Consider the following 27,613-nt stretch of genomic DNA (forward strand, 5'->3'; position numbering starts at 1 on the left):
GATTCCCAGCCATAAAATCTTGGAACTGGCAGAAACTTCAAAGGGCACCTGAAGTAGTGATTTCAGTCCTAGTATGTGAAAGTCGTAATGGGGATGGAGGAACTCTGCTTTGGATTAATTTTAAAACAAGAAAATCGAGGACTGCTTTGAAAAACGTTTGAACGCAAAAATCTTTAAAACATGGGGTGGAAATAGATAACAAAAGAAAACTCAAGGAGGCTGAGGTGGGAGGATCTCTAGATCCCGGGGGTTGAGGCTACAGTGAGCCGTGACCCGCGTCACTGCACTCCAGCCCTAGCTAAAGAGTGAGACTCTGTCTGGAAAAAAACCCAAACCACAAAACGTAAAGGAATAACATTAAGAGGCTGGATGGACACAACTCCTCCATTTGACAGATGAGCAATGTGAGGCAGAGAGAGTTGGCCTGGTTAAGGCCTCCTGGAGGGCTCAGGGTCAGCGGACAGATAAGAGCCGTAAGAGCCGGAGGCTGCACCCTAGACAGAGTTCAGACCTTTCGAGTCGCGCACGTGTAAACTCCCCCAAACCGGCCGAGTGAGCAAAGCAGCCGCCCCGCCCTGCGAGCAGCGCGCTCAGCGGCCACATGACATAGCCAGCCGAACACGCGCAAGGGGCGGGACCTGGGGGACACCACCCCCGCCACTCAGCCCTCCAATAGAAAAGAAGGAGATAATAACGGTGGGCGGACCAGACCCGCCTCTCCCGTGGTAACCGCCCGGCACGAGGCGGGACCAGCCGCCGCCCTCCAATGGGGGACTGACGAGCTCGGTTAGGCCGAGGCGAAAGAGCGACGCGCACTTCAATCAGATGGCTTCACCAATGGGCTTGCGCGCTGTCCGCTGCGCCCGCCCCTGCCTCAGCCTCCCGGCGCCCGCGCTGCTTTCCTTCAGGCCGCCGCGGCGGCGCCCGCCCGCGCCTCCATCCGGGTCCCGGCGCGCTACTCTCCCGGCGGCGGCGGGCGCGAGGTCCGGGTTATTCCCGTGGCGGCGACGGCCCTCTCCGCGAGCTCGAGGTAGGTACGGCGGACGCGACGACGAGCGCGGGCCCGGGCCCGTCGCCATTTTATCTCCCCGAGACCCACGGCGACGGGCAGGCAGGAGGGGAGAGCCGTGGGCCGGCCCGCGCCCGTCCAGCTAGCGCGGGCTGGGATTCGGGGGGCGGCCTGCTCTTTCCAGCGGGCGGGTTGCCCCGGGGCGGCCGGTAAGCTGCGAACGGAGGTAGCGGTCGCTCGGGCACGGGGGAGGGGTGCCGCGTGGCCGCCGCGGGGCTGGCCCCAACCCCCTCCGCTTCCCGCCTAGCTCTTCACTGACGGGGCGGGGGAGGGGGGTCATTCTTCACATTCCTTACCCCGCCCTTCCCCCCGCTTCAATCAAACTTGGGGCGGGCGGAAGGCCCGCCCTCCGGCCGGCGCCAGTTGGTCGGCGGCGCCTCTTGGTGTGGCGTGACTGGTTGTAGGGGCTGCCAGGTGCTTCTGACGTCACTTCCGCTATCATGTTTGTGGGCCGGGGAGACCTTGGCCTTGGGGGTTGGGATGAAGGAGTGAAGGTAGGAAGTGCTAGGGGCGGGGGACGGGGCGGGAAGGCGCGCGCGGGGAGGGCGGGAGAGTGGTGGCTGGCTCCTTGCCCCTGCTCCCCGCGGCCAAGTGCAGCCTCTCTTCTTGAAGCAGCTGCTGCGGCTGGAGGTCCGCTGCGGCAGCCGTCCTTGGCGAGGGGGAGGGGAACGCGGGAGCGGGAGGAAATCGTATCCCGGGGGATGGGGCTTGGAGATTTGCAACTTAGTGTCACCGGAAAGTGCGCTGGCCTTTTGACTCCACACTGCAAACTCTCGGAACCGAGTGCCTCTCAGAAGGCTCGCTAATAAACTTCCCCGGCGGGCTCTAGTGTGAGTAATGTGGTAACCTGTATGTCCTTGGCTAGTAATGCCCTTCGGTTTTTAGACTTTTACGGTAGGTTCTGTGTCAGAGGTGATGGTATGTATTTTTCAACTTTTCAGTTTTTAAAAAATAGACTTAGCAGAAGGTGCGCAGACAGGAAAAAGGCAGGGATGACAGTGAATGTTAAAATCTTGACGTAAATCTGGAGAGTTGGTTTTGCTGTTTGACTTCACTGATAAAATACTGCTTTCTTGGCATCCAGTTCCTAAAGTTAAAACATCATGTGGCATTCTTTTGCATTATTTCTGTTGGCCTGAAGTATGAATGTCAAATTCCAAGTTTATATGTAGTTTAGAAAATAATTGTTTATATCCAGAATTCTTTTGGTGTTTGGCAGATTTTGGTTTTATTTACTGTGTATTCAGGAAGTATGTGTAGTTAGGGAAGTAAAAACTTGGAAGTTACTTTGGGTTTTGTGAGAATGTTTGATTTATTATACCTGTTTGTTAAAAGTATTATTTTGAAATTTCCAACTTTGAGAGAATAGACAAATTTCTTGATGTCTTGTAAATTGAGTGATACTAAGTAATATTTAAAAATGTATCACTTAGGTACAATGATAGTGTGAGGGGGAAAAGCTAATTTTTTTGCATAGTTACATTGCAGTGACAGAGTATTTTTATGTGTAGACTGGCTATGGGTTCCCCTCACTTTAATTGAAGCTCTATTGAACTTGAGACACTAAAGGATCTTGCAAGTGTGAAAAGTGGAGGGAAACAAAACACTCATTTCTAAAAAAAAAAAAAAAAAAAAAAAGCGTAAATCACTGCGTTCAGTTTACAGAGTGAAGAGATCAGTGTTAAACAAGTTAGTCTCAAATGTTTATACCTTAAAGACATTTTATTCCTGTTATTGACTAGACGTTCTTGGTTTAGAGAGCAGTACACTAGACATTGTGTACTTTTTATTTTAATAGCCGAGATGGTATAATAATTACTTCTCTGGGAATTACTGAGTGTTAAGAGCGCCAAACCAGTGTTTCAAACTGTAGGTCCTGAGTCATTATGTCATAAAATCACTTTAGTGGGTGGTGATCCGAATTTTTTTAAAAAAGTAGGAAATATTCAGTTGAATACAAAATAGCGTGTTGATTCAGCTCGACATTTGTGTATTCCTGCAAAATAATCTTGTGAAGCTGAGTGTCAAAAGTGAAAAACTTTCTCTGTAGGGTGTCTTCCTCGTTTATAGCATTGTATTGTTTAATACTTTTCTAAGGAGTGTTAAATCAGCTGTTTATATTTGGTGGAGCATGAGCCCCTCATTTTAGTTTTCACAAGTTGGGAAATTGCCGTCTATGACCAGTATGCGTTTTAATCATAATATTTTTAATAGCCTGAGAAGGTTTTCTTTAGACTATAAGAGATCTTTTGCGTCCCAGAATATTAATTGCCATTGATTTTTCCTTGTCTAGATGAGACTAGAAGAATCCGAATCCCCAGTAATGAGTTGTCAGCGTTGCCTAATGTGACCTCAGGACTGATCATTATATGCTTTTTGTCTGTGTCGATGCTCTAAGCATTGTATAATCACTTAAGAATGGACTTCATTAAGTAAATATGAGAGCCATTACTCTATTTTTGGTGCCAAGTCTTTGAAATCCGGACTGTGTTACACTTACGGCACATAACACTTTGGGGCTAGGCACACCTGAGGTGCTCAGTAGTAACATGTGACTAACAGCCACCAAATGAACAGTGCAGTTCTAGTGAGTTGTCTAGCTGCTTAAAAAAATTTTTTTTCTCTTGGTTGAATAGTTTTAGTTTCAGATAAACAGTCAAAAATATTCTCTCTCTCCACAACTTCATCTCAATTGTGAGAAAATTGCATTAGTTGATCAACCTCCGCCTCCCCCCCAAATAATTGACAAAGTCTATAGTGCCCAGGCTGGTGTCCAACTTCTGAGCTCAAGTGATCCTCTTGCCTCAGCCTCCCAAAGTGCTAAGATTACAGGTGTAAGCCACCACGCCTGGCTGAATCAGGTGATTTTTTTTTTTAGGCCCTTTCTAGATACAAGACTTAAGTATTTTGAGGCAACCAACAGCTGTACCTTTAAGTTACGTTTGCTTCTCTAAGAATATGTAAGACATTTTGGATGATTTGTTCTAAGATAACATAATGAATACAAGTTGGGAGCATTTTGCTGTTCTGTTAAGCACAGTTGGCCTTTCTATCCAAGGATTTTGCATCCTTGAAGTCAGCCAACCTCAGATGGAAAATACTTGGGGGGAAAACTATATGCAAAAAAAGTAATACGGACAATACAGTATAATGACTATTTTATATAACTTTTACATTGTATTGGGTATTTTACGTAATCTAAAGTATATAGGAGGATGTGTGTAGGTTACATGCAAATATCACACCATATTCTATAAGGGACTTGAGTATCTGAGGATTTTCCTCAGGGAGAAAGAGGTATCCTGGAAGCAATCCCATGAAGATACTTTTCTACTTTGTGTGAATATTTCATTAACAGGAAGTTAAAAATATATAGTTTTTATTGGCAAGTTATGTAATTGTCAAATGCTTAGAAGGGAACATTTTTCTTAGTGAATTCACTCTTGTGCCGTATAGACTATGAATTGTCTACTAAGGATAGAGTTAATTATAGCAAATGGTGGAATCTGTATTAAATAATTAGACTCTACCTTTTTCCTTTGCTTGGGAGATGTGTAGACTACATAGTGGTTTTTTTCAACCCAGGAAGTAACAGTATAATGGAAGATAGGAAGGCAGAAGATATTTAAAGGGTTGAGAAATAATGGTATATGTATAATGATCGGTAAGCAGAACAAGGCAGCCAAGTTGGATATTCTTCCTCACCCTAAATATTTGGATGCATTATAGTGTTTGCAGCAGAATTTCCTTAGGTATATAGGGGGTAGCATAGAATGTGCTTGAGGTAGCAGAGAAGTTGGCCCAAAATTAACAAATTGCGTTGGTAAATTTACAAAGGGAACACGGGGAATGGAAATGGCATTAGTTACCTTTTTAGAAATCTTCAGAATTTGGATATATTGACTAATCAGTGAGAGTATCTTAAGTGTCTGCTGTATGTCTAAGATTGAAGGAAACAAGGAATAGTCCTTTTGGAAAACCTGATTTACTGCTTAGGCATTTCAAACTTAAATCTTAGTCTCAGGTTAGTGCAATGATTGATAGAATAAGAAATAAGATCTTAAATTAGAATTAGGTTAACTCTCTTTAGAGAAACTTATTTATACATGTATAGAATTCGTTATCTTGTCTGTTGCACTTGCTCTGTTGAAGGAAACAAAATACAGTGGGAGAGTTTGCTTGTTAAGGTAATATTCAGCCTGTGTCATTGTCTGATAATTTTGTTGATAATTCAACTATTTGAGATTGAAAGAAATCTGTTAAAGTAGCCAGTGTTATAATTTTGAAACAGTAGAGGAAATAATTTATTTTACTTGTGAACTTTATAAGCTACTTTATTATAGGAGAACTTAAATTACTGTAAAAGTGTAGGGAAGTGTTTAGCTCAGAAATAAAGTAGCTCATAAAGAAAATTTAAACTCTGGCCAAGTACAGTGGCTCATGCCTGTTATTCCAGCACTTTGGGAGGCCGAGGCAGGCAGATCACGAGGTCAGGAGTTTGAGACCAACCTAACATGGTGAAACCTGTTTCTACTAAAAATACAAAAATTAGCCAGGTGTGATGGCGCATACCTGTAATCCCAGCTACTCAGGAGGCTGAGGCAGGAGAATCACTTGAACCTGGGAGGCGGAGGTTGCAGTGAGCTAACATCATGCCACTGCACTCCAACCTGGGTGACAGAGCCAGACTCTGTCTCAAAAAAAAAAAAAAAAACTTACTAGATATTAAGAGCTTAAAAGGTAGAGTATGCTTGCATTTGGACTAAATTTAGTGTATTTTAACAATTTAGAAGCTATTTTGAAAAATATTTTAAATTGTAAAGTTAGGAGTATGTTCGTAAGTGTTTTCACTATACGGAAATAAGTCTGTTGGGGTAGTACATATGTTAATTAACTTGATTTAGCCATTATATAATCCTATTTTATGTACACCATAAAAATACAATTTTATGTCAATTTAAAACTAATTACACAAATGAAGTTAGGAATGTGAATGTTCATAACTTAGTTATGAAAACTTGATGCAGATATAGACAAGTTTGTAATTAATAGTAGGTTTGCCTGCTTTTAGCATGCTTTTAAAGTGATAGTATTTTTAACCATCACAAGTCTATCTGGAAAGGTAAAATTAATGTTAGGATATTTGTCAAATTTATTTATTTAAGTAAAGTTGCCCTTTGTTGAGTTAACTTCTCAGACATTCAATTTGTTTTGGTTTATCTCAGTCCTCAGAGCAACCCCATGTGGTGGGAATGTTACAGTTCCCCCAAATGGGTATGAAAGAACACAGCCGCTAAGTAGCTGTTTGACCCTGAAACCATTGCCCTTAACGGTTTTCCTGTATTGGTATGCTGAACTGAATGAAATGAGTTTATAAGATACATTTTGTCTAAGTTGGATTTTGACTTTTAGTTGCCCTAATTTTTTTTTTTTTTTTTTTTTTTTTGAGGAGTTTCGCTCTTGTTGACCAGGTTGGATTGTGATGGCAAAGTCTTGGTTTAACTGCAACCTCTGCCTCCCAGGTTCAAGCCGTTCTCCTGCCTCAGCCTCCCAAGTAGCTGGGTTTACAGGTGCCCCCCCACCACGCCTGGCTAATTATTGGACTTTTAGTAGAGACGGGTTTCACCGTGTTGGCCAGACTGGTTTCGAACTCCTGACTTCAGGTGATCCACTCACCTTGGCCTCCCAAAGTGCTGGGATTACAGGTATGAACCACTGCTGCCTTTTTTTTTCTGCCGATGGGGTGGGTGGGTGGAGTCTTTTCCTGTCTCCCAGGCTGGAGAGCAGTGGCATGATGTCTGCTTACTACAACCTCTGCCTCCCAGGTTCAAGTGATTCTTGTACCTCAGCCTCCCGAGTAGTTGGGATTACAGGTGCCTGCCACCACGCCCGGCTAATATTTTATATTTTTAGTAGACATGGGGTTTCACCATGTTGGCCAGGCTGGTCTCGAACTCCTGACCTCAGATGATCCACCTGCCTCAGCCTCCCAAAGTGTGTGAGCCACTGTGCCTGGCCGCCATAACTTTTAGTGGGAGAGTAGATCCAGCTACAGATTGAGGTAGTATGTGAATAAGGACAGAAGGTGAATATTAAAGTGTTTCTGTTGCTTTTTAAGAAAGAATTACCAAGAAGATTGAATTCTGATAATTTTAGCTAAGAGTACCCTGCCTAAGAATGCAAACAAAGGCCCCAGAAATTACATGCTTTGTCCAAGGACATAGTAAATGGGGAGCCAGGATTAACTGCAGGCAGAAAAATTTCAGGAACTAAGTGTATACTAGCTATCCACCCACTCTTACCCAGTACGCAAGCATTATGTAGTTGTGATTAGTGAGTTAGGGTTTTTGCTTAATTTACAAACGAATGTTTCCATGGGTTCTTGTAATCCATAAATTCTAGTATATGGATTATGTTCAGTGTTTGAGAGCTTGCCTAACTGAACATTGCTTTACCTCAGCTGTTTGGTTTTAGTTTCCACCATTTGCTCTAATCAGTGTCTAAACTGCAGGCTGGAAACCATTAGATTATTAAAATCTGTTTATGTGTACAAGAAAATAACAAATACGAGATTGAGAGTATTGGGGTTTGTGAACAATGTTATTTATTGGATTATTTATATATATAATTTTCAAAGAATTGAGGGTCATGTTAATAGCACTTGATATGTAAATTACCAGAATGCTTTCTAGCAATATGGTATTTATTTACTTAGCTGGATTGACAATAATACAAAGTAAGCATGTGACACTCACCGAGGTTGGATAATAATACATTTTTGAATGTTTGATTGAGGATTCAAAGATGTTTTAACTGAGAAAATTGGTGGGGGTGGAGGGTTGGAGTAGAGTTACCAGATGGTTTTTCATTTGGCTCTTATTTATTTATTTATTTTTGGCTGTGTTTTTTTTTTTTTTTTTAAGTAAGGAGTAGGCCGGGCATAGGGGCTCACGCCTGTAATCCCAACACTTTGGGAGGCCAAGACGGGCAATCACCTGAGATCAGGAGTTCAAGACCAGCCTGGCCAACACGGTGAATACCCATCTCTACTCAAAATACAAAAATTAGCTGGGTGTGATGGCACACACCTTTAATCCCAGCTACTTGAGAGGATGAGGCAGGAGAATCACTGGAACCCAAGAGGTGGAGGTTTCAGGAGCTGAGATTTTGCCTTTGCACTCCAGCCTGGGTGACAGCGTGAGACTCCATCTCGAAAAAATAAAAATAAGTAAGGACATTGCTGATTCATGGGAAAGATTTTGGCTTATAAAGGGCCTGACTTTAGGGACAAGTGTATCTGCAAGTTGATAGTTGGCATCGTTTGGCCATATAGAATTGAAATGGGCTCAGATGTAGTATAGTTTGGTGATGCAGTGCCATCTCCCCTAATTTGGGGCAAGTTGTTAAGCTTCTTAGCACCAGTTTTCATCTAGAGATGATGAAGTGGTGGGGCCTTACCTATTTTGGATGTATGGTATTAAAAAATCTTTCCCTTTTTCTTACAGACATACGGATACTGCAGCTAGGAAAGCTGAGGGACTTCAGCTAAATTGCTTGTGCATGGTTTCAATGGCAGTGAGTTAGTAGGGTCAGGATTTGAACCCTAGTTTCTATTGACTCCAAATGAGTAATGTTGTGAACATTCAAGTACACATTTTTTCAATTCTCTTGCCTCCTCCCCCCCCCCGTTTTTTTTTTTTTTTTTTTTTTCTTTTTTGGAGGCAGTCTTGCTCTCTTGTTCTGACTGGAGTGCAGTGGTGTGATCATAGCTCACTGCAACCTTTAACATCCTAGGCTCAAGCGATTCTCCTGCCTCAGCCTCCTGAATATCTGGTACTATACGCCTGCACCACCACACCCAACCATGTTCAGTTCTCTAGGGATATACCTAGAAATTGAATTGCTGGGTCATACAGTGAACCGTTTCTACTCATCACAGCCAGTTTTGTCTGACACCAACAATCAGTTCTTCAACTCAATACCAACTGTCCTACAAATCAATTTAATTCTGAAACCACCTGGAGTTAATACGTACCTCACAGGTTGAGGGCTCAAGCATGCAAGGCTGCCTTCACTTCAGATGCCAGTTTCAAATCCTAGGTTGCCACCTGAATTTTTAACCAACCAGATATAAATTAGGGGGTTTCACAACTTCTTCCTCTGGGTCTGTAATTTGCTGGGGTGGTTCACAGAACACAGGAAGATGCTTATTACCACTAGTTTATTATAAAGGATATAAATGAATAGTCAGATGAAGAGGTCCTTAAGTTGAAGTCTGGTGGGGTTCCTAGCATAGGAGCTTCTCTATCTGTGGAGTTACACTATCCTCCTGGCACGAAGATGTGGTTTTCAACTCAGAGCTCTCTGAACCCTAACACTTAAGGGGTTTTAATGGAGGTTTCATACTTAGGCATGATTGATTACATTATTGGCCTTTGATGATGGTTTACTCTCCATTCTCTCTGCCTTACCTGGAGGTTGAGGGGGTGAGGCTGAAAGTTCCACCCCTCTAATCACACTTTGGTCTTTCTGGTGACAAGCCCCCTCCTGAAACTGTAGGAGCCACCAGTCATCTCTCAGTAGTATTAAACTGACATTCATCACTTGGAAGATTTTGGGGGCTTTAGGAGCTGTATGCCAGCCAGGATTTCCAAATGGAGACAAGGACTAAATATGTATTTCTGATTCCACTTACAATGACTGTTTGACTTTTCTAAATTGTTCTCCAAAGCAGCTGCACCATTTCATGTTCCCACCAGCAATCTAAGGGTTCTAATTTTCTCCATATCCTTACCAATGCTTTTATTAATCTTATTAGCTATCCTGATGAATAATACAGTATCTTTTCATGTGCGCTTTGGCCATTTGTGCTTAGGAGTCATATCTTTAGTAAAATATCTATTAAAATATTTTGCTTACCATTAGTAAGCAAATGGTAATGCTTACCATTACCGCTGTTTTATTTTTTATGTGGTATGTTTTGCACACCAATTTGCAAAGAAGAATGCAAATCCATTCTTCTGCATGTGGATATACAGCTGTCTCAGCATTTGCTGAAGAAATGATTCCCAGTTGAATGAATTGTCTTGGCATGGTTGAAAATCGGTTGACCCATGGATGGGTTTATTTCTAAACTTTAAATTCTACATTGAGCTGTATGTTTTTCATTACATTCTGTAACTTTAAAAATTAGTGCTTTTGGTTACTAAATCATACCATGGAATGCTGTGTAGCCATAAAAAAGGGTGAGTTCATGTTTTTTTGCAGGGACATGGATGAAGCTGAAACCTTCATTCTCAGCAAACTAACACAAGAACAGAAAACCAAACACTGCATGTTCTCACTTATAAGTGGGAGTTGAACAGTGAGAACACATGGACACAGGGAGGGGAACAGAACATCACACACCCGGGCCTCTCGGGAAGTGGGAGGCTAGGGGAGGGGATAGCATTAGGAGAAATACCTAATGTAGATGATGGGTTGATGGGCAGCAAACTACCATCGCACATGTATAACTATGTAACAAACCATGTTCTTCACATGTACCCCAGAACTTAAAGTATGATAAAAAATGATCTTTATAGTAGCTACCTACTAAATTATGAAGTCTGTAAATTAAAGAGTAATATGGTTTAGATTACTTGGGGTTATTAAATATTTTGGACTATGCCTTCAATCCCCTACTACTTTTCTGTCTGAAGGAAAGGATCCTGACCCCGAATCAGATCCATGTGATTGTCTTTGATTTAATCCTAGTAAGACCACTTAAGTGTTTGCTGGCATGGGATAAATGAGTAGGTGCCTTTAAAAATTAGTTTCTCTTTATGTATATATATGTTTTTTTAAATATTAGTGCACTTGGATTATGCGTGATGGACTTTTGGGTTTTGAAGTTATTGGATTTAATTAGAGGGTGTTGTGTTTTCCTGTAATGATTTGTTATTGTTTGTCAAGGAAGAATAAGTTATTTCACGAATTTTCATTTGTAGGAACTGTAAGAAAACCAACAGCTGATAATAGTAAAAGGTAGTGGTAAGAAGATGATTTCTGAATCTTGTAAATAAATGGTTTTAGGGGTGGATTTAGATAACCAAGCATTTAAAATACTGTTAATGAAATACAGGAAATGAAAAGAAAGCACTGCATAGGTTATGCATGTAGCCAAAATGTGAACATTAAACTTTATTTTCAACATTAATGATTGAAAATGTCCTAATACTTTTTTTTCTTGTTACTCACACAGGAGACCAGGATTACCGAGGAGGAAAGGAAAGAGCCTTCCTGTGGTGCTCAATTGTGATTCCTTTTCATCATTCACCCTGGATGTTCTCTTCACTGTGGGATGAGGTAGTAGGTTGTATAGTTTTAGGGTCACACCCACCACTGGGAGATAACTATACAATCTACTGTCTTTCCTAACGTGATAGAAAAGTCTGCATCCAGGTGGTCTCATAGAAAGTCAGTTAACTAATTGTGTAATATTTAAAATTAACTTGTCTTTAAAAGATGTACAGCATTTGTTTATGGTGTGCAAGTTTAGAGATAAAATCTGTAGCAAGGACACTGGATGGGGGTGGTGATACCTTTTACTACTTGTCTTATTTCTTTGTGTTGGAATAAGTGTTTGTTTTTTTTTTTAATTTTTGATTGATGCTGATAATTTTATGTTGAAATTTTCTTTTAAAAGAGATTGTAGATTCCATTCCAGAAGAAAAGATTGCTCTATCAGAGTGAGGTAGTAGATTGTATAGTTGTGGGGTAGTGATTTTACCCTGTTCAGGAGATAACTATACAATCTATTGCCTTCCCTGAGGAGTAGACTTGCTGCATTATTTTGTTTTTATTAAGATGATGTTAAAACTCAGAAGAGTTAATTTTGACATTTTGTATATTAATTTTCTCTGTTCAAGTATAGTACAGTTAACACAGAGATTAACATTAAAATTTTTCACATATGGTATATTTCAGAAATTTAAAGTTAAGCAAAAATCTCAATGAGTAGAGTAAGTAGCCTTCAGGAAATCTTAGTTGAAGACTAAGGCCCTTTTGGAATTGTGAATAGGTTTATTGCCTTTCATCCTGGTACACATGTCCAAGGTGGTAAAGGTAAATAGAGATTGGAAGGGCACTCTGTGAGCCAAAACAGAGTCATCTGAATCATGATTCATTTCCAGTTTGGGTTTTGGCTGGTCTTGGAGAATGTTGTAAGCACTGTTTGATTGGTATGTTGATTTAGACAAACTTTACTCACTAACTTGGGAAAGGAGAGATGGGCTCTGGGTTCTGCCTTTGCTCACTGGTAAGTTGCTAAGATCTCAGTTTTGCCCTCAAACCCTGAAGTGTAGTCCCTCATTTACACAGTGGGATCACTTGAAAATGTCAGGTGGGGAAATCCATAGGTTGTTGCTTTAAGAAAATAGAAAAAAAAATGCTGGAAAAGGTTTCTTTAATTTTAACCCCCATGGAGGTCCATGGTTTACCTTTCTTCCTATAGGCAAACCATATGCTAACTTGGGCCTTGTGATTAACAAGCAAGGCTAAAAGCTCTTTAAGTGCTTGCTGATTAAACTATTTTGTGTTGGAAGAAGAGTTGGAAAAGAGGCAGTGTGGAGGTGAGGGAGAAGTTACTTCCCTCTCCAATCATTTCCAAAAAATGGAATTTTAAGGAGAAATGTCCATTTATCCTTAGCATCTAAGATAATTACTGTGTGCCATTGGTACTTTTCATGAGAGAAGAAACATCAAACTCTTCCTTGGATGGGCCCAACCCAGGTGACTTACTCTTGACCAAATTTACGCTTTTTATTTTAGCCACTGTGGACAGCTGCATAGGTAATTAGTCTTTGTTCTAAACTGCACATAAAAACAGGAAAATGATATTCGCTGCCTTTTGATGTGCCAAAGAAAAGTGGAAATGTTCTAAGAATTCTCTTTGGCTTAATCTTTCTTGAATTGAAAATATATATATAACTCTTGCTGAAAGTGTCGCAAGTACAGTCATGAAATTTTGTGGTTTTCTGACTTCCTCCAGCATTAACATTGCCAGCTTCAGTTGAAAATGTATCCTTACCTTACTAATAATTAAGGCCTGGAGAAAAATTAATTTATATATTTTATTAATTACATAAGGATATTCATATTAGCCGAGTAGGGTAAGTGAATTGAAATAAAACTTTAAAAATGTCTTTATGGAGAGTGTGACTGTCTGTAAAAGCTTGTTTTTAATGATGACAAAATTCATGATCAGAATTTGCTTCTGTTTAATGCAGGGGTCAAAAAGTGAAATACCTTCAGAGGTCTAGGAGGGGCTACAGTAAATTAATTGCTCTGGTTGATAGGTGGCAAGAAGGGTTTATATACAGTGTCACCTACTTTTCCAGTTACCAAGAGAGATTTTATGAAACCTGATACTTAAACATTGGTAATTGGGCCGGGCACAGTGGCTCACGCCTCTGATTCCAGCACTTTGGGAGACCCAAGACAGGCAGAGCACCTGAGGTCAGGGGTTCCAGACCAGCCTGACCAACATGGTGAAACAGTCTACTAAAAATACAAAAATTAGGCCAGGTGCAGTGACTAAGGCCTAAAATTCCAGTACTTTGGGAGGCTGAGGCAGGAGAATTGCTTGAACCCAGGAGGCATGCAGTGAGCCAAGATTGCATCATTGCACTCCAGCTTGGGAAACAAGAGCAAAACTCCATCTCAAAATAAAATAAAATAAAAATTAGCCAGGCGTGGTAGTGCATGCTTGTAATCCCAGCTACTCAGGAGGCTGAGTCAGGAGAATCACTTGAACCCGGGAGGTGAAGGTTGCAGTGAGCCAAGATCGCCTCTCTGCACTCCAGCCTGGGTGATAGAGTGAGACTCCATCTCAAAATAAAATAAAAAATTAAATTAAATGTTAAAAGTCAGTGACTCCAGTAATACATGGTGGGCTGAGTATTCAATATAATTAAGTTACTTTCTTATTCCTTTGTGACTTGTGGTTGGATTTTAAGCAAATATATTTGTGGCTTTTTACCAAGGTCATATGGCCAGATAACTTTTCAAAAGCATTAGTGAAAGAATTCTGATTGGTTTGAATTTGAAACAAAACTCAAAGAACGTGACCTAATTTAACAGGTTAATTTGAAGTACATCTGCCAAGTAGAAGACCAGCAAGAAATAAAAATGGGTTCCTAGGAAGAGGTAGTAGGTTGCATAGTTTTAGGGCAGGGATTTTGCCCACAAGGAGCTAACTATACGACCTGCTGCCTTTCTTAGGGCCTTATTATTCAGCGGTAACCTGTTTCCTTGTTACCTTGCTTTGGTGTAAGCAGAATTCTTTCTGCAGGTTTTCTCAAATGAAAACATTGGAAGAATACCAAAGACAGCAGTGTTTGCATTTGTGATTTATAAACTGCAGCATGGTGCTGACATTGATAACTGAAAGTCAGCTGATGAGAATTTGAGACTTCTGATGTATACTTAATTGCTAGTGTGTCTCCCTTTTGGGGTCACTGCAAAGTTTAGAAAGCATGGTTTTGTTTTTGCTCAAATTTCTCTTTCTGTGATATAGAGACTGTCAGATGTTCCTCCTCTGTGTCCTCTACATTATGTCTGAAGGAAATAATTTAACAAAAGTGTTGAAATATTGCTGTTTTTCCACACTGTGTTTGTAAATATTTTTCTTGCCACATTTCTAGGTTTGTCTTCTGGATTTAAAATTTGGGGCAGTTGGGGTGGAATTGCATGGTGTGGGAATGGGTAATTGAGCTGCTGCTCATTATGGTATGTAATAGTGTTTTGTTTAATAATGTACAAGGATTGGAAGGTCAATAAAATGAAAATGGTTATCTTGACAGGGTAATGGTGTTACGTATTTTGTTAAAGTTATACATCTTTTCAATAAACACATTATATCAAAACCGTGCTTTTAAAGTCATCCTTAACCCTGATCCCCATCCTTGCAGAATTAGATGCATTTTTCATTTGTAATTATTTAAGGTTTGTTAGTTGATTGTTTGATTTTTCGTTAGCAGTAATTTGGTGATTGTTCAATCATTTACAGATGTATTAAAGCTAACACAAGCCATTTCCATATCTTCCATTTTTGTAAACACTCGTGTGACTTTGTACAGACAATTAACTGCTCAGGATCACCCTCCTTTTTGTTGTTTCTTGTTTTGTTTTTGAGATGGTCTCATTCTGTCACCCATGCTGGAGTGTAGTGAAATGATCACAGTTCACTGCAGCCTTGACCTCCTGGACTCAAGCTTCGTAGTAGCTGGGACTACAGGTGCATACCCCCATGCCTGGCTAATTTTATTTTTGTAGGGACGGTTTCACCATGTTGCCCAGGCTGGTCTCCTGGTGATCCTCTGGCCTTGACAGCTCCCGAAGTGCTGGCCAGGACAGCCTCTTTTCTTAAGTAATTGTTGTTTAAATCTGCTTAGGCAGACACTACCTTGGGATTGTTTGTTTGTTTGTTTTGAGAGAGAGTTTTGCTCTTGTCCAGTCTGGAGTGCAGTGACGCAACCTTGGCTTACTGCAACCTCTGCCTCCCAGTACAAGTGATTCTCCTGCCTTAGCCTCCCGAGCAGCTGGGATTACAACCATATATATGCCACTGTACCTTGTAAATCATCTCATTTTGTGAGTCTAGTTTGAGCATTTATCATTCAAGGAATGAGTGGAATTTGTGCATTAGCATCCCAAGGTAGTCTTACTCTTTTTTCCACATGTTTTGAACAGTTACTTAAACATTCATTCCAAGACAGTCTTACTCTGTTGCCCAGGCTGGAGTACACTGGTGTGATCTTGGCTCACTGCAACCTCCGCCTCCTGGGTTCAAGTGATTCTCCTGTCTCAGCCTCCCAGGTAGCTGGGATTACAGGTTACCGCCACTAGGCCCAGCTAATTTTTTGTATTTTGAGTAGAGACTGGGTTTCACCATGTTGGCCAGGCTGGTCTTGAACTCCTGACCTCAGGTGATCCGCCCGCCTTGGCCTCCCAAAGTGCTGGGATTACAGGCATGAGCCCCTGCACCCAGCGGGAAGGGACATTTTTATGGTTAAACTCATTTAAAGAGTCTCCTCAAGAAACAGTACACTTTATGTGTAATCCCTTGGAACTATCGCAGACTGCTTTAGACCAAGGAAGCCTGGAAAGTGTGGTTCTGCCAGGCTGAATAGAATTAGGGTTCCACTAGTAAGGAAGCAGGGGAGAAAGGAAATAACACAGATCATTATCTCTGCAGTAATCAACATTAGGGCAAAAAATCTTGGCAAAAGACTAAGAAGCTCTGTCCCACTCCTGGCCATTAAGCAACAGGCGGCCTCAGACAGAACTCCTCCTGACCATAGGCTTGAGAAATTTTCATTGGTAGTCTGATAAGGCTCAGCCAGAGTTGTATGGAACTTTTCAGTTTCAAGCAGAGGAGCAGAGAAAGCTGGTTAGGTGAGGGAGGCTTCCCACTTTACTTAGACCCTACAATGTATAACTTACATCACAGGGTCTAGTATAGAATTGAAACAATAAAGCATTTTTTAAAGTAAACTAATTTCTAGAGCAGTTTTAGGATTCAGCAAAATTGAGCAGAAAGTATGGAGTTCACATATACTTCCCTGTTCTATGCACACACTGCCTTCCTCACTATTTAAGTCCTGACCACTGGTACATTTTAATAAAGCAGTTTTTCCATTTTCTTTGAAGTTCCTCCATCATGAGAATTAGGCTAAAAGTCTTAGCTTACTGCCTCCCGGAAGAAAGAACAAGTACCTCAGGAATGACCAAGCAATATATTCTTAGCTTTGAGGCCAAAATTGGCTGAAAATGACAGAAGCAGGTACTTCCGAGAAAGTGATTTTTATAAGGAACCAGTGGTAGGGAGAGGGTTTCTTTCTTTCCCCTGCCCCTCCCCCTCTCCACTGAGTCTCACTTTGTCAGCCAGACTGGAGTGCAGTGGCATGGTCATGGCTAACTGCTGCTTTGACCTCTCCAACTCAAGTGATTCTCCCACCTCAGCTTCCCACATTGCTTGGACTTGAGGTGCACACTGCCATACCTGGCTACTTTTTTTCTGTTTTAGAGACAGCATCTTGCTGTGTTGCCCAGGCTGGTCTTGAACTACTGGATTCAAGCAATCTTCCCACCTTGGGCTCCCATAGTGCTGGGATTACTGATGTGAGCCATTGCACCTACCCCGCATCATGCTTAAGTTTGAATGTGGTTGTGATGATCAGAGCTGCTGCAGCCATCTTGTGGCCATGAAGGGTAGGTATGTCAATAATACCAAAGTAAGAGTACTGACATTATTGAGCTGTTGGCCATTGCCAGCATCTGCTCTCTACACTTACTAAGTGAGAAAAATGAACTACCTTATAGTGAATGGGTACTATGAAACTTGCAGAGGAAAGCTCCCCTCATAGGATCCCACATGGGGAAGTCCAGGGAAAGCCCCTAAGTGATGGAAGAGCGAAGGTGCTAAGCCATCAGCTAGGAAGAAGCCTTGTGGCTTAGATAAGGGTGGTAGACAATGGATCTCTGACGTCTGTAGCAGGACCCTGAACATGAGCATGAACATGAAGTGAGAGGCTGATGGCAAGACGACATTTCTGAAACCGGGATCTTAGAGGTGGTAGACAGCAAGGACCAAGCTCAGACCATATGGACCAGACACCCCTCCTTAGTGCAGACATGAGTTAAGTCGTTTGGAAATTTAGATCCTCTTGAATTTGATAAACTAACTCTCCTAAAACTTTTTAAAATCAATACAGTCTCTTAAATGGATGAAAATTTTATTGTTTTTCCATTTGTAGACATAGAGTCTCAAGATAGTCGGCAACAAAAATTTCTGTTACATTTTTGCTCTTGAATGGCAACTGCAGACTTTGAACCTCTGCAGTTACCCTAATGCAGAACTTAATATTTCTAGAGTTTTGATGATTCACAATGAAATTTTAGACACGTAGGTATATTGTCCAGAGTATTGAATATGAGCACATTTCACATGATTGCTCTCAAATGCAAGTGTGTGTGTGTGTGTGTGCAGTCCTTGCTTTGCCTAGTACCTTGTTATCAGAAATTCATGCCTATAAGAACCATGTCCTTGCTTTGTCTTGGCTGGTAGAGAACTGTGCAAAGCAAGAACAAGGTTCCAGTATGAACAAGTTTGCATTAACATGGTATCATGCAGTGTAAAAACTTCCTGTGTATACTGTATGTACAACTCTGCTTAAAATATGCCCAGCACCCTTCTATGTCTTTGTCTTGCTTCTCATTCTTTTTGGGCATGTTAGTCATAGGTCCTCATGGGGAGCTGCTCTAAACTTTTGAGTTGTATCATCCAGCCCATTGCCAGCTACTTAGGAAGCCAAATACTATGCCCTGAAATGTGTTATAACAAGGTCTGAAAGAAAAGGAGGGTCACTGACCAAAATGAGAAAGGAGGTGGTTGAGAAAGTCTGAAATGATGCACAAAGTTTCTTTCAGGTCTAATACCTTTGTCTAATATCTCCCAATATTGCAAATAAGGTCCCTAAGTGGTCTTATGGTTATTTTAATATCTTGGGCACTTCAGTATAGGAGAAAGAAGAGCTGAGTATGGTGAATGGCAAAGCAGAAGATACCTGAATAGTTAGGAAAAACAATCCTGTGACTGGAAAACTATTAAAAAAAAAATGTATCAAGTTGATACATCCTTTTGTGATTGGGGGAAATGGTGACTTAATCCCTAAAAGAATCATGCACCATGTAGACCTTTGAATATGGCTTTTGTCATTTAGCATGTTTTTAAGGTTCATTCTTGGTGTGATATATAGGTTTTTGTTTTTGTTTTGTTTTGAGATAGGTTCTCACTTTGTTTCCCAGGCTGGAGTGCAGTAGTATGATCTTGGCTTACTGCAGACTCAGCCTCCTGAGCTCAGTTGTTTCTTTATATTGTTGAGTAGCATTTTCTTGTAATAGATACCAAATTTTCTTTATCTTTTTGTTCTGTTTTGTTTTTTGAGATGGAGTCTTGCTCTGTTGCCCAGGCTGGAGTGCAGTGGTGTGATCTGAGCTCACTGCAACCTCTGGCTCCCAGGCTCAAGTCATTTTCCTGCCTTAGCCTCCCAAATAGTTGGGATTACAGGCACCCACCATCATGCCCAGCTATTTTTGTGTTTTTAGTAGAAATGAGGTTTCAACATGTTGGCTAGTCTGGCTTAAACTCCTGGCCTCAGGTGATCCACCCGCCTTGGCCTCCCAAAGTGCTGGGATTACAGGCGTGAGCCACTGCACCTGGTCTTGTTTATCCTTTCACCGGTTGGTGGGATTTTTTTTTCTAGCCAATCTTATGATTAATGCTGCTACACAGTATTCATGTCTACAGTTCCTTTTATGGACATCTGTGTTCAATTCTCTAGGAGAAATACCTAGGAGTGGAATTGCTAAGTTGTATGGTAAATTTATTTAACCTTTTAGGAAACTGTCAGACTGTCAAACTATTCAATATTTTGCTGTCTTTTTTTTTAGTTTAATTGGCCTGGCACCTTAATTGAACATTAATTTACTGTATATAGAAGGCCTTATTGCTTGACCTCTGTTCTGTTTCATTAATCTATATATCTATCTTTATGCTAGTACCACACTGTTTTGATTACTGTGGCTTTATAAAGTTTTGAAATTTAGTAGTGTTAAGTCCTCCAGCATTGTTCTTTTTCAAAATTGTTTTTACTACTCTGGGTTATATGCATTTCTATGTAAATTTTACAATCAGCTTGTAAATTTCTTGAAACTCTGCGATTTTGGCAGGGATAGCAAATTGATAACAATGCTGAGTTTTCCTATCCATGAACCTGGAATGATCTCTCCATTTCTTTAGATCTGTATTTTGTTTGAGCAGTGTTTTGGAGTTTTCGGTATATAAGCCTTACACTTCTTTTATTAATGTTATTCTTGTTATATTCTTTTTTCTTTCTTTTTTTTTTTTTTTTTTTTTTTGAGACAGGGTCTTGTTCTTTTGCCCAGGCTGGAGTACAGTAGCTATTCATAGGTGTGATCATAGTTTACTACAACCTTGACTCCTGTGCTCAAGTGATCCTCCTGCCCATCCTCCCACATAGCAGGGACTACAAGTGTGTGGCACTGTGCGCAGCTGTCTATTGTTTTTGATAATATTGTGAACATACTGTTTTTCTAATTTGATACAATAAAGGTTCGTTAGAACCTTCGTTGCATTATTGAGTAGAACTGGTAAGAACAGGTATCCTAGTTTGTTTTATGCTGCTATAATAAAATACCACAGACTGGCTAATTTATAAAGGACAGACATTTACTTCTGGTAGTACTGAAGCCTGGGAAGTCCAAGATCAAAGCATGAGCATCATGTGTGGGCTTCTTGCTGCATCCTCACAGAGTGGAAGGTAGAAGGACATGAGAGGAAATCCACTCCCATAAACCCTTTTTATAGGGTCATTAATTCATTAATGATGGCAGAGCCCTTATGACCTAAACACCTACTCTAGAATTTCTATTTGAATTTCTTTTTATATTTTCTGTGTATCCATATTCTCTATTTGTTTATATATTATATTCTTGGTTCACTCTAGTTCTTTGTTCTTGGTTTCCTTCAGTTCTTTGAGCATATTTAGGACAGGTGATTTAAAGCCTTTTATATTAAGTCTGGGCTTTCTCAGGGATGGTTCCTATTAATTTCTTTACTCCTATTTGGCTAGCCATACTTCCCTCTTTCTTTGTATGCCATATAACTTTTTTTTATTAAAAATGGGATATTGGCCGGGCACGGTGGCACGTGCCTGTAATCCCAGCTACTCAGGAGGCTGAGGCAGGAGAATTGCCTGAACCCAGGAGGCGGAGGTTGCAGTGAGCTGAGATCGCGCCATTGCACTCCGGCCTGGGTAATGAGCGAAACCCGTCTCAAAAAAAATGGGATATTTGGGCTGGGGATGGTGGCTCACACCTGTAATCCCAGCATGTTGGGAGGCTAAGGCAGGCAGATCACTTGAGGTCAGGAGTTTGAGACCAGTCAAGCCAACATGGTGAAACCCCATCTCTACTAAAAATGCAAAAATTAGCTGAGTATTGTGGTATGTGCCTGTAATCTCAGCTATATGGGAGGCTGAGGCAGGAGAATCGCTTAAACCCGGGGTGGAGGTTGCATTGAGCCAAGATCACACCACTGTACTCCAGCCTAGGTGACATTGTGAGAGTCTGTCTCAAAATAAAATAAAGGATATTTGAAATATTATAATTTGTATAATCCAAATTACATTTTCAAATACTATATTCTTTGTCATTTGTGGTCACTGAAGTGTCTTCTGGTATTTTAGCATCAGTTATTTCACAGCGATGTGCCTAAATGGCTGGGACCAAAAATAAAACCAAAAAACTCTCCTAGTTTGCAGATTGGATCTGAGCTGAGGGATTCCTTCAATGCTTAACCGGGCCATCTATGACTCTGCCTTAGTCTTTACCGCCTACTTGCACAGAGTTCAAAAATCAGCCAAAGGTGCAAGCCTAGGGTTTTATCATGTTTTTATGAGCATGTTTCCAGCCTTGTGCATGCATATTGCACTCTGGGTTCTCCGGTATATGCAGTAGCCCTTAAAACCCTTATTTCCCAAAAAACATCTTCCTCAACTTCCTTCTTTCCAGATGTTTGATTCTGTATGCCACCCACCGGCTCCTGCCCTATCCACCATACCTTGATCAAGACAGCTCTGTGTAGTATCTATCTTTGAATGCTTTCGACAGATGTTACCTGGAAAACCACTCTAGCCTGAAAGGCTTGGGAAAAAAAAAAGCTTATCCTATGCACCAGTCCCTCAGGGAATTGCCAAGTCCAAACTCAGAACCATAATTTTTGGGAAACATGGTTATTGGCACCAGAAAGCTACACTAGAAATGCGGGTCCCTGTTCCCATTGCTATTGGTGAGAGGGGAAATGGAATTGGTAAGAAAGGAAGCAAAAAAAAAAAATTCTTTTTTTGTTAAGCATTTCCCTGGTTGCTGCCAGTTTTGTATTAGAATTCAGAGGTTGAAAAAGTTGATTCTGTCAGATTTTGCCAGCTTAATGGCTGCTTCACTGGAAGGACTGGACTGATTATTAGAACTCCCTACTCCATCGTTTATGTGGCATCACCCAACTGCTTTTGCTTGCCTTAGAACTTCCAGTACAGAGATGAAAAAGAATGGTGAGAGAAGACATTCTTGCCTTGTTCTTGGTCTCACATGGAAGACATTGAGTCTTTCACTGTTAAGTATGATGTTAGCTGTAGCTATTTTTATTTTTATTCTTTTACTTTATTATTTTTTTTAGTAGAGACGGGAGTTTCACCATCTTGGCCAGGCTGGTCTTGAACTCCTGACCTCGTGATCCACCTGCCTTAGCCTTCCAAAGTGCTGGGGTTACAGGTGTGAGCCATAAGCTATTTTTTTTTAACTTGGAACACAAGCGCTTTATTTAAAGGTCTATCTCAATTTACGTGTGGTGGCACAAAATAAAAGAGCAGATCATGACACACTATTTCCATCTCAAGTGGTTGAAGCCAACATCCAAGACTCACTGAGCAGCCAAGCTCAGAGCAACCTCCGGGCCTCTCACTCAGATTCCAATAGGGTGAGCACGTCGCCCTCTCACCCTTTTATGTTGCGGATGATGGAGCGCCTCATATGGTCCATAAATTCCATGTGCACCTGTGTGCACTGTCCCTGAGAGCCGGTCCTGCCCAGGACCTTGGTGACCCTCGCCAGCTTGATAGGCTGCACACGGCTGGTATCCATGATGGCAGCTTGGCGGCAGTCTGGTGGAGAGGAATCTGTAGCTATTTTTAAGAAAATCTATATTAGGTTTAGGAAATTTCCCACTATTGCTGGTTTTATGAGAGTTCTTATGAATAGTATGAATTTTGTCAAATGATTTTCTGTATTTATTAATGTGGTCATGATCATATGGATTTTTTAAAAATATCTTTTGAAATTTCTGTTCTTTTTTGTTTTTGTTCTTTTATCTTCAAATGTTCCAATTTTTAAAATTTCAATAGATTTGGGGATACAAGTAGTTTTTGGTTACATGGATGAATTGTATAGTGGTGAAGTCTATTTTAGCGCACTTGTCACCTGAGTAGTATACATTGTACCCAATATGTAGATTGTTATTTCTCACCCTCCACTCCCCTCCTGCTTCTGATTTTACATAGTCCATTATATCACTCTGTATGCGTCTATATACCCACTTATACTATTATATGTTGTCACTTACAAACTTATGTTTGTTTGTTTGTTTTCTGCTGATTTCTTTGAGTTCTTTGTAGACTCTGGATAATTGGCCATTGTCAGATGTAGAGTTTACAGATATTTTCTCCTATTCCCTGGGTTGTCTGTTTACTCTGATGATTATTTCTTTTGCTGCATGGAAGTGTTTTAGCTTAATTAGGTCCCATTTATTTACTTTTATTTTGTTGCATTTGCTTTGGGTGTCTTAGCCATGAATTACTTGCCTAGGCCAAGGTCCAGCAGAGTTTTTCCTAGGTTATCTTCTAGAATTTTTATGGTTTTGGGTCTTAGATTTAAGTCTTTAATCCATCTTGTTGATTTTCGTGTAAGGCGAGAAATGGGGATCCAGTTTCATTCTTCTACATTTGGCTAGCCAGTTTTCCCAGCACCATTTATTAAATAGGATGTTCATTTGCCAGTTTTTGTTTTTGTATGTTTTGTCAAGGATCAGTTGGCTCTATGGATTTGGCTTTACCTATGGGCTCTCTATTTGATTTCATTGGTCTATGTGCCTACTGTTAGATCAGTACTATGCTGTTTTGGTACTGTATTAGTCTGTTCTTGCACTGCTATAAAGAAATACCTGAGACTGGGTAATTTAGAAAGAAAAGAGGTTTAATTGGCTCATAGTTCTACAGGCTGTACAGGAAGCAGAGTGGCTTCTACTTCTGGGGAGGCCTCAGGAAACTTAAAATCATGGTGAAAGGCAAAGGGGAAGTAGGAACATCTTATGTGGCCAGGGAAAAAGTGAGAGAGAGGTGGGAGGTGCTACACACTTTTTTTTTTTTTTTTTTTTGAGATGGAGTTTTGCTCTTTTGGCCAAGGCTGGAGTGCAATCACATGATCTCGGCTCACTGCAACCTCTGTCTCCTGGGTTCAAGCAATTTTCCTGCCTCAGGCTCCTGAGTAGCTGGGATTACAGACACCTGCCACCATGCCTGGCTAAATTTTTTGTATCTTTAGTAGAGACAGGGTTTCACCATGTCGGCCAGGCTGGTCTCAAACTCCTGACCTCAGGTGATCCACCTGCCTCAGTCTCCCAAAGAACTGGGATTGCAGACATGAGCCACCATGCCCAGCTGGTGCTACACACTTTTAAAATGTTTAAGATCTTGTGATATTTTACTCACTGTCATGAGAACAGTACCAAGGGGATGATGCTACCATTCATAGGGACTCCACCCCATGATCTAGTCACTTCCCACTAGGCCCCACCTCCAACACTGGGGATTACAATTTGACATGAGATTTGGTAGGAACACAGACCCAAACCATATCAGTAACTATATAGCCTTGTAGTATAATTTGAAGTCTGGTAATCTTATGTCTCCAGATTTGTTCTTTTTCTTACTATTGCTTTGGTTATTAAGGTTCTTTTTTTGGTTCCAAATGAATTATAGGATTGTTTTATTTAATTCTGTGAAAAATAAGGTTTGCATTTTGATAGGAATTGCATTGAATCTGTAGTATGGGCAGTATGGTCATTTTCACAGTATTGATTCCTCCAATCCCTGAGCATGGGATATGTTTCCATTTGTTTGTGTCATCTGTGATTTCTTTCTGCAGGGTTTTGTAGTTCTCCTTGTATAACTCTTTTACCTCCTTGATGAGTTAAGTATATTCCTAGGTTGGTTTTTTGTTTATTTGTTCGTTTTGTAGCTATTGTAAAAGGGATTGAACTCTTAATTGTATTCTCAGCTTGGTTGTCGTTGATGTGTAGCAGTGCTACTGATTTGTGTGCATTAATTTTGTAATCTGAGACTTAACTGATTTTTTCTTTTGAGATGGGGTCTCACTCTGTTGCTGGAGTGCAGTGGCGCAATCTCAGCTGACTGCAACCTTTGCCTCCTGGGTTCAAACGCTCCTCCTGTCTCAGCCTCCCGAGCAGCTGGGACTACAGGTGCCCACCACCATGCCCGGCTGATTTTTATATTTTTAGTAGAGATGGGATTTCACCATGATGGTCAGGCTGGTCTCGAACTCCTAACCTTAGATGATCCACCCACCTTGGCCTCCCAAACTGCTGGGATTACAGGCATTAGACACCATGCCCAGCCAATTGAATTGATTTATCAAATCTAGGAGTCTTTCTGAGGAGTCTTTGGGGTTTTCTAGGTATACAGTGTCATCTGCAAACAGCTGTAGTTTGACTTTCTCTTTTCCAATTTCAATGCCCTTTATTTCCTTCTCTTGCCTGATTGTTCTGGCTAGGACTTCCAGTACTATGTTGAACAGAACTAGTGAAATGGGCATCCTTGTCTTGTTCCAGTTCTCAGGGGGAATGCTTTCACCTTTTCCCCACTCATGGGGAAAATGTTATGATGTTAGCTGTGGATTTTCACATATGGCTTTTGTTATTTTTAGGGAAGTCCCTTCTATGCCTAGTTTGTTGAGTGTATTTTATCATAAAGAGATGCTGGATTTTATTGAATGCTTTTTCTGCAACTACTGAAATGATCATATAGTTTTTGTTTTTAATTCTGTTTATGTGATGTATCACATTTGTTGATATGTGTATGTTAAACCATCCCTGCATTCCTGGGATGAAATCCACTTGATCATGGTATATTATATTTCTGATATGCTGTTGGATTTTGTAAGCTAGTATTTTGTTGATGATTTTTGCCTCTGTGTTCATTACAAATATTGGTCTGTAATTTTCTTTTTTTGTGTGTGTCCTTTCTTTGTTTTGCTATCAGGGTTATACTGGTTTCATAGAATGAGTTAGAGAGGATTCCCTCTTTCTCAATCATTTGGAATAGTTTCAGTAGGATTGGCATCAGTTCTTTGAATGCCTGATAGAGTTCATCCATGAATCTCTCCGGCCCTGGGCTTTTTTTGTTGGCAATCTTTTTCAAAATTACTGATTCAATCTTACTGCTTCTTCTTAGTCTGTTCAGGGTTTCTATTTCTTCCTGATTTAATCTAGGAGGGTTGTATGTTTCCAGGAATTTATCCATTTTCTCTACCTTTTCTGTTTATCTGCAGAGAGGTGTTCACAGTAATTCTGAATGATTTTTTTCTATTTCTATCATGTTTATTGTAGTGTTTCCAGTTTCATATCTAATTGAGTTTATTTGAATCTTCTTTTCTTGGTTAATCGGGCTAATGGTCTAACAATTCTGTTTATCTTTTCAAAGAACCCACTTTTTGTTTCATTGATCTTTTGTATTTTTTAAATTTAATTTTTATTTGGTTCTATTCAGATCTTTGTTATTTCCTTTGTTTTGCCAGATTTGGGTTTAGCTTGTTATTGTTCCTCTAGTTCCTTGAGGTATGATGTTGTCAATTTGTGATCTTTCAGACTTGATGTAGGCATTTAGTGCTACAAACTTTCCCTTAGCACTGCTTTGGTCCTATCCCTGAGGTAATGATAACTTGTGTCACTATTATCCTTCATTTCAAGGAATTTTTAAATTTTCATTCTTTTTTTCTTTACTGAGACAAAATCTTGTTATGTTGCCCAGGCTGGAATGCAGTGGCATGATCTTGGTTCACTGCAACCTCTGCCTTCCAGGTTCAAGCGATTCACCTGCGTCTACCTCCTGAGTAGCTGGAACTACAGCCATGTGCCACCATGCCTGGCTAATTTTTGTATTTTTAGTACAGATGGGGTTTTACCATGTTGGCCAGGCTGGTCTCAAACTCCTGATCTAAGGTGATCTGCCTGCCTTGGCCTCACAAAGTGGTGGGATTACAGGGATGAGCCACTACACCCAGCCTAAAATTTCCATCTTGATTTCATTGTTAACTCCAAAATCATTCAGGAGCAGATTATTTAATTTGTATATACATGTATAGTTTTGAGGGTTCCTTTTGTAGTTTATTTCTAGTTTTATTCCACTGTGGTCTTAGAAGATACTTGATATGATTTTGATAATTGTAAATTTATTGAGACTTGTTTTGTAATCTCTCATATGGTCTATCTTGGAGAATGTTTAATGTGCTGAAGAGAAGAATATGTCTTGTATAGTTCTTGGGCAGAACGTTCTGTAAGTATCTGTTAGGTCCATTTATTCTAGAGTATAGTTTAAGTCTATTGTTTCTTTTTCTCTTTTCTTTTCTTTTCTTTTTCTTTGCTTTCTTTGAGATGGAGTCTCACTCTATCACCTAGGCTGGCTTGATCACAGTAGCATGATCTTGGCTGACTGCAACCTCCGCCTCCCAGGTTCAAGTGATTCTCCTGCCTCACCCTTTCAAGTAGCTGGGACTGCAGGTGTTCACCACCACACCCAGCTAATATTTATATTTTAAGTAGAGACAGGGTTTCACCATGTTGGTGAGGCT

At 40.6% G+C, this 27,613-nt stretch overlaps 1 long non-coding RNA gene and 1 pseudogene across 1 annotated transcript; one reads left to right on the forward strand and one right to left on the reverse strand.

Annotated features, from left to right (window-relative positions):
* The first annotated feature begins 1,509 nt into the window (after window positions 1-1,509).
* On the forward strand, window positions 1,510-14,910 carry LOC144581421 (uncharacterized). The gene is made up of 3 exons (XR_013532227.1): window positions 1,510-1,563; window positions 6,519-6,774; window positions 11,313-14,910. It is a non-coding gene; the product is annotated as an uncharacterized LOC144581421 (long non-coding RNA).
* Window positions 14,911-17,565: 2,655 nt separating this feature from the next.
* LOC118153557 (small ribosomal subunit protein eS28 pseudogene) lies at window positions 17,566-22,837 on the reverse strand (annotated as a pseudogene).
* Window positions 22,838-27,613: the final 4,776 nt, after the last annotated feature.

Source organism: Callithrix jacchus, chromosome 1 (assembly GCF_049354715.1).
Source record: "Callithrix jacchus isolate 240 chromosome 1, calJac240_pri, whole genome shotgun sequence".
NCBI lineage: Eukaryota > Metazoa > Chordata > Mammalia > Primates > Cebidae > Callithrix > Callithrix jacchus.